Source organism: Magnolia sinica, chromosome 6 (genome assembly GCF_029962835.1).
Source record: "Magnolia sinica isolate HGM2019 chromosome 6, MsV1, whole genome shotgun sequence".
Lineage (NCBI taxonomy): Eukaryota > Viridiplantae > Streptophyta > Magnoliopsida > Magnoliales > Magnoliaceae > Magnolia > Magnolia sinica.
This window is the reverse complement of record NC_080578.1, coordinates 91,097,118-91,112,575: the sequence shown is the minus strand read 5'-3', so window position 1 is coordinate 91,112,575 and position 15,458 is coordinate 91,097,118. Positions and strand designations below refer to the sequence as shown.

At 43.6% G+C, this 15,458-nt stretch overlaps 1 pseudogene; it reads left to right on the top strand.

Moving 5' to 3' along the window:
• The first annotated feature begins 601 nt into the window (after positions 1-601).
• On the top strand, positions 602-8,937 carry LOC131249727 (uncharacterized; annotated as a pseudogene).
• The last annotated feature ends 6,521 nt before the right edge of the window (positions 8,938-15,458 follow it).

Here is a 15,458-nt window from a genome sequence, read left to right as displayed (position 1 = left end):
GGACCTCAAATTTGCCTGGAATGAAAAGGCGGAGGCGGCCTTCCAAGAGTTGAAAGATAAACTGACATCGCCACCGATACTTGTGCTACCTGAGCAAAGGGTCAGGTATACCGTTTATACGGACGCCTCTCAAGTAGGGTTGGGTTGCATGCTCATGCAAAAGGATAGGGTGATTGCGTATGCATCCCGGTAGTTAAGGAAACACGAGGAGAACTACCTTACACATGACCTCGAGCTTGCGGTGGTAATTTTCACATTAAAGATATGGGGACACTATCTTTATAGTGAGAAGTTTGAGCTCTTTTCTAACCATAAGAGCCTCAAATACATCTTCACCCAGAAGGACCTGAACATGAGACAGCGTCGCTGGATGGAAATGTTGAAGGATTTCAAGTTCGATGTCTCATATAACCCTGGCAAGGCCAATCTGGTGGCGGACGCTTTGAGTCGCAAAAAGACAATCGAATTTGTGGCCCCGCTAATGGTGAGAGAGTGGGATATGGTGGAATTCGTTTGGGACTTCGACACAAAGCTAACCGTGGAGGAGTCGTACGAGGTCATAGCTCACATTTAGGCCCAGCCACTGGTTGACAGTAAAATCATGGAAGCCCAGGAGGGCGATGAGTTATTGAAGAAGATGAGGGAAAGAGCAAAGAAGGACGGGAAGTCTGATTAGAGGATCGGTACTGATAGGGGATTGCGGTACCGAGGCTGCCTTTGTATTCCAAACCTTCAAGGACTACGAGAAGAAGTTCTAAGTGCCGCTCACAATTTTGAGTTGGCGATGCATCCTGGTAGTATAAAGATATACCAGGATCTGAAGCTAACCTATTGGTGGGACAACATGAAGATGGAAATAGCGGAGTATGTGTCCCGATGCCTCACCTGTCAACAAGTCAAGGCTGAACACCGCCGACCACCGGGCCTATTGCAGCCCATGCGTATAGCAGAATGGAAGTGGGACTTCATATCCACGGACTTCATTTCCGGTTTGCCCAAGACAAGGAAGGGGCATGACTCGATATGGGTGATTGTGGACAGCTAACCAAATCAGCCCATTTCATGCCAATCAAGATATCTAGCTCTGCCGATGATTTAGCCAAGCTGTATATCAAGGAAATCGTGCGACTCCATGGTGTCCCGTTGGAAATTGTGTCGGACTGGGACACACGATTCACGTCGATCTTCTGGACTCGCATCCAAGAGGCCATGGGAGTGAAGTTGAAGTTTAGCACTGCCTTCCACCCACAGACAGATGGGCAAACCGAGCGTGTGAACCAGATTTTGGAAGACATGTTGCGGGCTTGTGTCCTGGACTTTTAGGAGAGTTGGGACGATTGTCTCCCATATACCGAGTTCGCCTACAACAATAACTTCCAGGCTAGCATCGGTATGACGCCTTACGAGGCTTTATATGGGTGTCCGTGTCGAGCCCCGCATTATTGGGAGGAAATTGGCGAGAAGAGTTTGCTAGGACCGGATTTGGTGCGGATCACGACTGAGAAGATTGGAATTATCTAACGCCGCCTCTTAACGGCTCAAAACAGGCAGAAGAGCTATGTCGGCACAAGGCGGAGGGATTTGGAATTTGAAGCTGAGGACCACGTATTTCTCAAGATCTCCCAAATGAAGAGCGTTTTACACTTCGGCAAGAAGGGAAAACTCGCGCCACGGTTCATCGTGCCATTCCAGATTTTGGACGGAGTTGGTGCGGTTGCCTATCGCTTGGCCCTACCTACGCCCCTCGCTGGAGTGCATAACGTCTTCCACGTATCAATGTTGAAGAAGTACGTCCTCAATCCTTCACATATCATTAAGTGGGAGCATGTGGAACTCAAGAAAAATGCCACTTACATTCTCCGACCCACTCGAATGCTTGATAGGAAGGAGCAGGTCCTAAGTAACAAGGTCATCCCATTGGTCAAGGTACTATGGACCCATCACGATGAAGAAGAGGTCACTTGGGAGACGGAAGCAGAAGTTCGCAAGCATTACCCAACCCTACTTCAGCAATACGAACAGGTACAAATTTCGAGGGTGAAATTTATTTGTAAGAGGGGTAGATTGTAACTTCCCGTCTGACTAGCACAGTGTCCTAGGGCATTCACGTAGGAATTATCGCAGGACCCTTCGTTTAAACCACTTGTAGTAGGGTACCACATGAAAAATTTATCAAGGATTAGCCAAATTGAGTGGACCAGACGGGTCATGGTAAGACCAAGTGCGGGCCGCCAAGCCGGATGACCGTTTACACTTAGCAACAGCCCGTGTGGGCTATACCTCGACGCGGGAAGGTCAGAAAAATCTAAAAATCTATGGAACCATAGAGCTCACTGGGCTTGTGGACCATCGCAGACCACGGACCGAGTGGACCCCCAGAAGTGGGATCTGACACTGACTAAATGCACCCCACCAATGCCAGGACCGGAATCTGGCGCTCGCAAATGAAACTGAGATACCAGGCTATCCAACCATCGAATCTCTTCTACATTTTTGGTGGAGGCCTAATAAATTTTTCTACACCCATCCACGAACTCTGGGACCCGATCGAGGAACGGTGACCGTTGATCACAAATCGGACCCGTACGACCAAACCCCATATCCGATCGTCTCCAAATTTTGCATGGCCCTTCATCGGGCTATGAAGTATCTATCTTATAAGTCTCATGGCCAGAGGGCCACAAGAACCGCTCCAATCACCAAAATGGACCCCACAGGGCCATTTAAAGGTCGGGATCGCTCACTCAGACCTTATATCCGTTCATCCGTTTGTCCCCAAATTTTACACAGGCCCTAATCGGGCCATAAGACACCTACCCACCAAATTTGGTGGCCAAAGGAGTGTTAGGGCCACTCCAACACCAATAGTGAGTCTTAGTAGACTGTTTTGGGAATTTGAGAAAACTTAAGGCCAAAGGGCCCAAGTCTAGGAAATAAATCTCTAACCCTCATCTCATAACTCCCACCACTACCATTGCCAAAGGAGTTAATGTTGAGGGTCAAATATTATATATTAGACCCCATTTATTAGCTGGATTTACGAGCATGATACTGTTTAACGCTTTATTTTTAATCATGTTGTGATGCAAGGTGAATCTACGAGCATGGACTGGAAAGGACACTAAAAATATGGATTTAACTCACTCGCATCACCAAGGTAGTGGATGGAACTTCCTGGGACCAAGATCAAGGATTTACATGCCAGAGATCTAAGGAAATTGAGAAACTGAAGCTCAAGTGGCCTGAAAGTGAGCCAGAATGCAAGATCACAACGTTTCCACCGTCCGTTCACCTCAAAACTTCATACATGGCTAGGGGCCCACAAATTAATCGTACATGTCGAATTTCAACCCTCAGATCCCTTCAAAAGTAGCCCAACGGACAGATCAGTCCCTTTAATCGTTATGTGGGGCCCGCCTGATATCTAGATATGCTTTAAAATTGGTCTGGACGGTTTAAATGATATGACAGAATGGCTGGATGGAACGGATTTCATGAAATATCAAAGTGGACCCTATGCTGCAGTGCGTGTACACCATGTACTTGAAGACTCGCTGTGCACCAAGAAATTGAAGTCGGTCAACAGGGTGTTGGCCGATTACAATTCAAAAACGGCAAAGTCGTTCGCTGTTTGCAACAGAGAGTTGCGGTTGAAGTCAGGTGGGCCACCATCATCACAGATATCTCTAATCCGGACCGTCCATTTGTTTCAGAAGGTCAAACCGACCGTACACATGAGGTTTTTCCAAATCTATGCTCGCATACACAGGAAAATACCGTTCAAACGCAGGTTAAACAGCAATATGGAAAATCAAGTGGGCCGCTTCAGCGTCAATCCAAAACCGACCCTATCAGAACGGTTTTTTGAGTAGAATGTAGTGGACATCGTGGATTCCTCGAACCAGCAGTAAAGTGGGCCCCACCAGCAGTACAGCGTCCAGACGTGCATTGCCTCTGTTCGCGCGATCCGGACAATCCGGGACGATGTGGTCCACCCCTGTTGATCAGATGGTTGATCCGATCCGTCTAGTGGGAGTGCAGGTCAGCCATGATCCTAGCTATGTCGCCGAAATTTCGAGCTGAAGGGATCAGCAATCCAAAAACTTCAGCCGCAGCTTGATGCGTTTGCCCAAGAAATCCCAAAATTTGCAAACTGGTTGTGAAACGATTTCGTTGCAGCCATTCCGCATCGTCTTACACACTCCTAGCCGATGGAGGTCGGAACCACCATATAAGTAAGAGAGAGAGAGAGAGAACAGGGGATCGTTTTGAGGAGGAAAAGGCTTTTGACGTGAAGCTTGGAGACAGTAGGGGGAGAGAAGTCAGGGACGTGGAAGGTGTGGCTGCACGTGAGCAGAGGGAGAGAGATCTGGTTTTTCTCTTGTTCTTTTTCTTTTTATTTTGAATTTAGCCTAATCATGCCCGTGATCGGCTAAACCTCTTAGCTGGGGCTAAGAGGGGAAGCCTGTAGCGAGATGGGAGACTCTATTGTATGCTTTTAATTTAAATTTATGAACTGAATTTGATTGATTATTAAAGGAATGTTTTTTTTTGTCTTTAATGGTCTGTTGTGACTGAAATTACAATGGATCTGCAATGGCTTTGAATATCTCCTTTTCCCTTTTGATGTTTAGGACGTCAGGAAGCCCTGTTGTTTACCATCGTCTCCTGGGCATGGTCGGATGATGGTACCCTTCCTAACTTTCATGTATTGTTGATTGGTTGGTAATTAGTTTAATTCTGTTGGTTGCTTTGCCTCCTGGGCATGGTTTGATGATGAAATCCATTCTAATTCATATACCTTTCATCTCTTTAAGACTATATTAAAAGAAGTTCAGTTTAATTTTCATGGTGATAGCATAAGATCTCCCTGATCTCTACAAGTGGATCCTCTGAATCCCCAGTTTCCCTTCCCTGAATTGTTTAAGTTTTAGATAATTATTCCACAATTATTTCTTAAATTCTAATTGATTTGGATTACATCTTAATCTAGTTCTAGTTCTATTTAGTTTCAGATTACGTACAAGTATCAGTCCCTTGGGATTCGACCTCGGTCTCACCGAGTTTATTACTACATCACAATCCTATACTTGGGGAGTGAACAGATAGCCATTGAACGCTCTCTGAAATTAATTAGGTTTAGAATTAGTTTTAGATTTTTTTTTGAACTAATTTGTTTTCTTGTTTTGTAGGATTCTGACATAAGTCTCTAAATTGGTAATTCCTTCCTAATATCTCTACTTTTTCTACTTTTACAATTAGGGTTTAAATTTTAAATTTTTTTCTAATTCTAGTATTTTCCTATTTTTAGGAAATAGATTATTTTTAGAAACTTTCCTCTTTTTGTGAAACCTCAAGGTTTTTTCAATCAAAATCCAAATCAAGTGAAACCTCAAGAGGAACCGGTTTAAAATTCCATACAAGAGCTGGCTCAGGCAATGCGGGGAATTACAGATTTTATACAAAAGATAGATTCTCGTATGACAGTTATAGAAAAGGGGATGCTTCTTGCACAACCTCTCCCTAATCCTAAACCGCAGTACGAGATTAGTGATCCCAACTCTTCAAATCAGATGGGGCGCGCTAAATCCATCACCACTCTTAGGAGTGGAAAGATCATTGATAAAACTCTTCCGGTTAGGCCCGAAAAGCCTCAAGAATCAGAAGAGGACAATAATGATGGATCTAGTGATGCCCCACAAAAATTAGACCGGAACTTCTAGAAAAGCCAGTTGCTCCGTTCCCCCAACGGTTGGTTGCACCAAAACGTCTTTCTAACTCTCAGGATATTCTGGAGGTGTTGAAACAAGTGAAAGTTAACATTCCTCTACTTGATGTCGTGAAACAGATTCTTTCATATGCCAAATTTCTGAAAGACTTATGCACGACCAAAAGATGGCAAATTATTCAAAAGAAAATCTTCTTGACTGAGAAAGTGAGTGCTATCCTGAAGCAAGACGTGCCGCAGAAATTCAAGGATCCCGGTAGCCCAACTATATCATGTGTAATCGGGAACCATCGAATTGATCACGCACTTCTTGACTTAGGAGCGAGCGTAAATCTAATTCCCTACTCAGTATACAAACAGTTACATTTTGGTGAGATAAAACCCACCCTGACCACACTACAACTTGCCGATCGCTCTGTTCGTGTACCAAGAGGGATAATTGAGGATGTGTTAGTCTAGGTCGATAGATTTTACTACCCTGTAGATTTTATCATCCTGGACACCGAACCCATCAATAACATGAGCACTTAGATTCCCGTCATTCTTGGTCGCTCATTCCTTGCCACGTCAAATGCAATTATCAATTGCAGGAATGGTGTCATGACTATGTCTTTTGAAAATTTGACATTGGAGTCAAATATCTTTTTCAATAACGGCAGCAACTCAGAGGATGATGATGATTTCCACGACATTAACATGATTGACTCTTTCGTGGAAGATACAACACCTCTAACCTTATCCTTCGACCATCTAGAGATGTGCCTGGCCCACTCCCATGATTTTGATGATGACATGATTAGGGAGACGTGCGCCTTGCTTAATACTGCACTGATACTTGAAGTTAATCGGTGGAGGCCACAATTTGAAGAATTGCCACAAACCGATGTAGTGCCTCTACCGTCTAACCTCAAGTTGCCGAAGCTTGACCTAAAACTTTTGCCCTCTGATTTGAAATATGCCTATTTAGGTCAAGATGAGACATACCCGGTAGTGATCTCTGCCCACCTGGAGAAAGAACAGGAGAGTATGCTCATATCTACTCTCATTGAGCATAAAGGAGCCCTGAGATGGACGATAGTAGACCTCAAGGGAATCGATCCCTTGATTTGTACTCACCACATATATCTTGAGGATAATGAAAAAACCGCTCGGCAACCACAACGTAGACTAAATCCAAACATGAAGGAAGTGGTTAAGGCTGAGGTTCTTAAACTATTGGACGTGGGTATCATATACCCTATATCTGATAGTCAATGGGTGAGTGCAACTCAAGTGGTCCCTAAGAAGTCCGGAATCACCATCGTAACCAATGCTAATAATGAACTCGTGCCAACTAGAGTCACTACTGGTTGGAGAATGTGCATTGACTATAGGAAGTTGAATGCCGTCATGAGGAAAGACCACTTTCCTTTACCATTCATTGATCAGATCCTGGAAAGGTTAGCTGGTCATTCCTATTACAGTTTCCTTGACGAATATTCGGGCTACAACCAGATAGAGATAGCCCCTGAAGACTAGAAAAGATCACATTTACATGTCCCTACGGCACCTTTGCCTACTGAAGGATGCCATTCGGACTATGTAATGCCCCTGCCACTTTTCAGCGATGTATGCTTAGTATCTTTTCTGATATGGTGAGGAAATATCTAGAGGTCTTCATGGACGATTTCTCTGTTTACGGTCCATCTTTCAGCAAGTGCTTGGAAAGTCTTAAATGTGTGCTGAAAAGATGTGAAGAAAAGAACTTGGTACTTAATTGGGAGAAGTGCCATTTCATGGTTCAGAAGGGAATTGTCCTTGGGCATATCATCTCGTCTAAGGGAATCGAGGTTGATAAGGTAAAAATCAATCTTATCTCTAACTTACCTCCACCCAAGAACATCAGAGATGTGCGATCCTTCTTAGGACACGCAGGATTTTACAGGCGATTCATAAAGGACTTTAGTCTCCTCTCTCGTCCTTTATGTAATCTTCTTCAAAAGGATGCTCCGTTTGAGTGGACTGAGCAATGCCAGGGAGCTTTCACCAAGCTTAAGGGCACGTTAACCACTGCACCTATCATGCAGCCACCCGACTGGAGCCTTCCTTTTGAGCTTATGTGCGACGCTTCTGATTATGCTCTTGGAGCGGTTCTAGGCCAGAGAAAAGATAAGAGACCATACGTCATCCATTATGCGAGTAGGACTTTAAATTCAGCCCAAGTGAACTACTCAACTACGGAAAAGGAACTCTTAGCTGTAGTGTTTGCCTTGGACAAATTTAAGTCCTACCTGATCGGATCCAAGATCATTATCTATACAGATCATGCGGCGCTGAAGTATCTTCTTTATAAGAATGATTCTAAGCCCCGCCTGATACTATGGATCCTTCTACTCCAAGAATTTGATTTGGAAATTAAAGATAAAAATGGAGTAGAAAACGTTGTGGCCAATCACCTTTCTCGCCTTAATACCTCTGATTCCCTTGAGGCGACCCATATCAATGACATGTTCCCTGATGAACAATTGTTCAGAGTCTCCCATTCACCTTGGTTCGCTAATATTGCTAATTATCTTGCTACAGGTGCCATACCGACACAATGGACTGCGCAAGATAAGAAGAAATTCTTCACCGAGGTGCACAACTTTTTTTGGGATGACCCTTATTTATTTAAATATTACCCAGACCAAATCCTAAGGAGATGTGTACCAGACGATGAGCATCAGAGCGTCATCTCCTTCTGTCACTCACAGGTCTGTGGTGGTCATTTTTCTGCTAAAAAGACCACGGCCAAGATCTTGCAGTGTGGCTTTTACTGGCCCACTATGTTTGGGGACACTCATGAGTTTTGCAAAGCTTGTGAGCGTTGTCAGAAATTGGGAGCATTGTCCCGTCGAAATATGATGCCTTTGAATCCCATCCTTATCATTGAAGCATTTGATTGCTGGGGCATCGATTTCATGGGACCATTCCCCCAATCGTTTGGAAATCTGTATATCTTGCTCACCGTAGATTATGTCACTAAATGGGTCAAAGCGATTCCGTGTCGAACTAATGACCATCGTACGGTTATTAAATTCCTAAAAGAAAACATCATTTCTTGATTCGGAACGCCTCAAGCCATCATTAGTGATGGGGGCTCACACTTTTGTAATAAACCATTTGAGAGCTTAATGAAGAAATACGGTATCTCTCATAAGGTGAGCACCCCATACCACCCACAGACAAGTGGGCAAGCTGAGATTTCTAATAGGGAAATTAAACACATTTTGGAGAAAATGGTTAACCCTGATCGTAAGGATTGGTCAATCCGATTGACCGGTGCCTTATGGGCATACCGTACTGCCTTTAAAACCCTTATTGGAATGTCTCCCTTTAGACTTGTCTAAAGCTTGTCACTTGCCTGTTGAGCTGGAACATAAAGCATACTGGGCGATCAAAAATCTTAATTTCAATCTTGACAACGCTGGCTCGCTACGCAAACTTCAATTGAATGGACTTGAGGAAATCCGGAATGATGCGTACGATAATTCAAGAATTTACAAGGACAAGATGAAAGCATTTCATGACCAACACATTTTGTGAAAATCATGCACGCCTGGTCAGAAGGTCCTTTTGTACAATTCTCGATTACATCTCTTTTCGGGTAAGCTTCGATCTCGTTGGACCGGCCTTTACATTGTTGTTACTGTTTTTTCTCATGGGGCCGTTGAAATAAGAGATCCCGACAATGACAAGGAGTTTAAAGTCAATGGACATCGACTGAAACCATTTGTCGGGAAATTTGATTTAGAGGACATGTCCATGCCCCTGACTGCTCCTGTTTACCAGGATTGATCTCCTAGTCTGATGGAGGTATAGGTAGGTTTATCGCTTTCATAGGACTAGGGTAGTTGCTTTATTTGTCTGGCTGAAGACGGTAAACTTAGCACTCCTGGGAGGCAACCCAGCTCTTCATTTCATTTCGTTTTTATCATTAGTTAGTTCAATGTTTGTGGGCAACATTACTGCAAACCCTCACGAGACTACAACTCGTCCACTAGGGGCAACCTAGGGGTTTAAAGGCTTGTTGCATATGCTAAATGCAATCGAGAGCACCTACGAAAGTGGTAGGTAGGATTTTATTTTTGTTATTTTTGTATTGCCTTCTCTCTCATGCTGATCGACGCTCATGCTGCGATCTCTTGGAAAGTGTCTCTCGATTCATCATCCAGGTACTATCTTCCCATCACTTCATATTTACTTTTCGTTGTCCCAAGTGCATTGCATGCTCATATCTTTTATAATGAGGACAATGTAGATTTTAAGTTGGAGGTGGGAGATTAGGTGACCTAATCAGCATTTTCTTGGTCTTGAACAAAAATTGTGGAAATTTTTAAAATTTTTTTTTTAGGATTTCTGATGAATTCGAAGTGATTTTAACGGCCATCTAAGACACTTAGAATTTCAAGATGCGTGATGTTGGTACTTCATGACTCATGGATTCAGTTATCTATTAGATTTCACAGTTAAATTTAAATTGTTAGTCCATCGTTAGAGGTTTTAAACATTGAATGAGTCATGATTTCACATGTCACATTTCGCTTACACATTAAGATTTCAGTTTGATACTGAAGGGTTAATTTGGTGATCAGTAAGCATGGAAGGAACCATCTTGAAAAATTGCCCGTCTTAATCAATTGAAAGGAAAAGATACCGTTGAAAGAGGTTAGGCAAGGACTCTTCACTATAGGATTGCTCCCTATACGTGTGGATTTCATTCCCTACGGATAATACGTAAAAAGGTTTGAGTACGCAGTCTTCACCATAGGTTTGCTCCCTATAGGTGAGGATTTGTTTTGGTATTACTTTTAATGAAAAAAATCAAAAGCTGAAGGAATGAAAAGATGATCTTCGAGGTAAGTTTTGGTTATCATGGACTCTCTTGCTGGTTACTAATGATATCCTGGAACAGAGAGTTGCGTATTAATGTTAAAAGCCGAGATTACACTATACACCTGTGGAACTCAGTGTTTAGGATTGTTCTAATTAAGGGACTAATACTTTGAACTCGACTATGAAGTTATCGTGCGCTCGAGTCCAAGAGATGGTAATGCCCAACATTCATGAATCTTAGATCTTTCGTATCTGAATCATTTTTTCAAAATATCACTCGATTTCATAAGAATTGGCTCGTAATTCTTAAACTTATTTTTTCGCATACCTTGCTCGGGACTAGCAAGATGCTGGTTGGGGGTTGTGTTGAGGGTCAAATATTGTATATTAGACCCCATTTATTAGCTGGATTTACGAGCATGATACTGTTTAACGCTTTATTTTTAATCATGTTGTGATGCAAGGTGAATCTACGAGCGTGGACTGGAAAGGACACTAAAAATATGGATTTAACTCGCTCGCATCACCAAGGCAGTGGATGAGACTTCCTGGGACCAAGATCAAGGATTTACACGCCAGAGATCCAAGGAAATTGAGAAACTGAAGCTCAAGTGGCCTGAAAGTCAGCCAGAGTGCAAGATCACATGATTTCCACCGTCCATTCAGCTCAAAACTTCATACATGGCTAGGGGCCCACAAATTAACCGTACATGTCGAATTTCAACCCTCAGATCCCTCCGGAAGTGGCCCAATGGACAGATTAGCCCCTTTAATCGTTATGTGGGGCCCGCCTGATATGTGGATATGCTTCAAAATTGGTCTGGATGGTTTAAATGATATGACAAAATGGATGGATGGAACGGATTTCATGAAATATCAAAGTGGACCCTATGCTGCAGTGCGTGTACACCATGTACTTGAAGACTCGCTGTGCACCAAGAAATTGAAGTCGGTCAACAGGGCGTTGGCCGATTACAATTCAAAAACGGCAAAGCCGTTCGTTGTTTGCAATAGAGAGTTGCGGTTGAAGTCAGGTGGGCCACCATCATCACAAATATCTCTAATCCGGATCGTCCATTTGTTTCAAAAGGTCAAACTGACCGTACACATGAGGTTTTTCCAAATCTATGCTCGCATACATAGGAAAATACCGTTCAAACGCAGGTTAAATGGCAATATGGAAAATCAGGTGGGCCGCTTCAGCGTCAATCCAAAACCGACCCTATCAGAACGGTTTTTTGAGTAGAATGTAGTGGACGTCGTGGATTCCTCAAACCAGCAGTGAAGTGGGCCCCACCAGTAGTACAGCGTCCGGACGTGCGTTGCCTCTGTTCGCGCGATCCGGACAATCCGGCACGATGTGGTCCACCCCTGTTGATCAGATGGTTGATCCGATCCGTCTAGTGGGAGTGCAAGTCAGCCATGATCCTAGCTATGTCGCCGAAATTTCGAGCTGAAGGGATCAGCAATCCAAAAACTTCAGCCGCAGCTTGATGCGTTTGCGCAAGAAATCCTGAAATTTGCAAACTAGTTGCGAAACGATTTCGTTGCAGCCATTCTGCATCATCTTACGCACTCCCAGCCGATGGAGGTCGGAACCACCATATAAGCAAGAGAGAGAGAGAGAGAACAGGGGATCGTCTTGAGGAGGAAAAGGCTTTTAACGTGAAGCTTGGAGACAGCAGGGGGAGAGAAGTCAGGGATGTGGAGCTAGACGTGGAAGGTGTGGTTGCACGTGAGCAGAGGGAGAGAGATCTGGTTTTTCTCTTGTTCTTTTTCTTTTTATTTTGAATTTAGCCTAATCATGCCCGTGATCGGCTAAACCTCTTAGCTGGGGCTAAGAGGGGAAGCCTGTAGCGAGATGAGAGACTCTATTGTATGCTTTTAATTTAAATTTATGAACTGAATTTGATTGATTATTAAAGGAATGTTTTTTTTTGTCTTTAATGGTCTGTTGTGACTGAAATTACAATAGATCTGCAATGGCTTTGAATATCTCCTTTTCCCTTTTGATGTTTATGACGTCAGGAAGCCCTGTTGTTCACCATCGTCTCCTGGGCATGGTCGGATGATGATACCCTTCCTAACTTTCATGCATTGTTGATTGGTTGGTAATTAGTTTAATTCTGTTAGTTGCTTTGCCTCCTGGGCATGGTTTGATGATGGAATCCATTCTAATTCATATACCTTTCATCTCTTTAAGACTATATTAAAAGAAGTTCAGTTTAATTTTCATGGTGATGGCATAAGATCTCCCTGATCTCTACAAGTGGATCCTCTGAATCCCCAGTTTTCCTTCCCTGAATTGTTTAAGTTTTAGATAATTATTCCATAATTATTCCTTAAATTCTATTTGATTTGGATTACATCTTAATCTAGTTCTAGTTCTATTTAGTTTCAGATTACGTACAAGTATCAGTCCCTTGGGATTCGACCTCGGTCTCACCGAGTTTATTACTACATCACAACCCTATACTTGGGGAGTGAACAGTTAAGCGAGAGCAAAGAGGAGAAAGGGAGAGTGGAAGAGAGCTAAGGTCGACCCTAGATCAAGGTGGGGCCCATGAGAATCAACCCTTTCAACTCTCTATCCCATCTCCAAGGGGAACTCACCACCACAACCTCAACAATCGTCCGTGGGATATCTAGGTAAGATCCTTCACCCTCTTTTCCTTGAAGTCCATATATTGAGAAAGGATTTGCATGTATTTCTCACATGCAAGAACTTGTTCTAGGGATTCCGGCCGTTCAACCCGAAGCCCTCATTCCTAGGTCGCTCTCCAAGTCTTCAACGACCCATAGGTGCGGACTATTGTTCTTAGGTGGCCTAGCACCAATTTTAGTATGAGCTTAATGATTTTGATTGTTTAGATGCAATATTTGAAATTCTAGAGAAAACCCTAGGAAGCGTATGTTTGATGAAATTGTACGAATTTACGTGTTCATCTCTCTCTTGATGTCGTTCTTGCCTCTCACATGATTTGTGTATGTATGATTACATGATTATGCCTTGCTTGATTTCTCCATGTATTGTACCTCATAGTATGTATGATGTCATTTCTCTTGTGCATACGATTTCGTAATATGGAGGAAGTGCTTAACTTCCTTATAGACCCACACAACTCACATGCACATGTTTCACGATAGCGATAGCTTGCTTGTTAAAAACATTTGATTCATATCTTGAGATGCATGAGAACATGATGTTGATATGCTAGGTGGTAACTTTGATAATGGTATGTTAGGGATCACCAACGCACTATCGGGTTAGTTAGGAACAGGATGAGAGACGGTAGTCCCATCGGTAGGACTGCTATGGCTAGACTCGTGGGTTTGGACGGGTGTGTTCGGGTGGTTGTAGTTCGATTACATGGGTCCCTTGTGCCCGATGTCACTCGTCTCACGCTCGCCTGACTCATGCAGTCTAAGCTACTGCCTGACTAACCTTGTTTGTTAACCCTGCTTGCTCATACATGTATGGAACCTGGAACACCCTACAACCGTAAGCGGCCCACCAATAACCGATTACCACTGGTCCACAGCCTCGTGAGCCGGGCATGGTGGAATGGGACACTGTGTCCGAGCTGTTGGCCTACGCTGGGATACCATGCCTCCCCATAGTAACCGCGAGCGATCCCTTTCTCTTGGCACTCCTCATGTGCTTGAAGTCAGGGATGAGGAACTCAACGGGATCAAGGACCGAGAGGTCTAGACCTCATACGTTGGGGGGTCTTGGCCTTGCAACCAACTATGGGCATTGATACATGGGGTGTTTCAGATTCCCCAACCTGCTGGATGAATGGACTTAACTAAGAACTCGGCTAATATCATCGCATTGCATCGCGCTAGCTAAGGTGGCGACTCAGCAATCGTGGTCGCTCTGAGGGAGTGTTGTCATACGCGATCGTTAGATGGAGTCGCTCGAGGGAGTGTTGTGGAGAGGGCACGCATCATATCATTTATCATGCATGCGCATTAACAAGATTAGCTAGGTGTTATGATTGACTGCTTTTTATTAAGTTCCTATTAAAATTGATACCTGTTATAACTTGAGGTTAATAGCCCCCACTTAGTTGATCACTCACTCCCACTCTGGGGCGGTGTTTTAAAACACTAACCAGACTCTTCCTTGGTCGCAGGTGACGAGGAGCACGAGGAGTCTGGCGGTGCGAGTCTCGATGAGGAGGACGAGTTCTCCTATTTCCAGCTGATGAGCGGGACCTCGTCGGATCAGTAGATGGGCCGATGGATCGCTGAGTAGTAGGCTCGGCTCTATTCTTTTGGACATATTATTCTTTTATGATTTTGTTGGGTGACGCCATGTGCGACCCCCTTTATTCTTTTGGACATATATATGTATGTATATTTGACCCCCTTTCATTTCAGTAGACTTGTGTGCTTGTGCTCATGTTCCAAGAAATTCCAGAATGCGCATTTAGACTGAATTAACCGCAAATCAATGAAAACTGGTCATAAGTGACCCCGGGAACTCGGGAGTCGAGTATATACCTGACCCCCGATTTTCAGGGCATTACACTTTCACTCGGTCTACCACTTGAGCTATGGATTAGGGTGTTGTCTAGATGTACTTTGCAAACACTAGTCTTATCTTTTAATTGATAGAATAAGTACTAGAATTTCAACTCGTTGTTACTATCCCAATAGTTTAATGAGCCTAGCTTGATGTGTTCCATTATTCCCAGGGCTTTTGACATATTAATTCGGTTCTTGACAATTGGTATTAGAGCCAATAACGCATCATATATTTGAGTCATGGAAAAGGTGAGCTGTGGAAAAGACAACCTGTTCAAGAGTAAAAGTTGCCATGACTTCCACCATACTTGAGAAAGGGTTACCCGAAGAGCCAAGAGTGTAG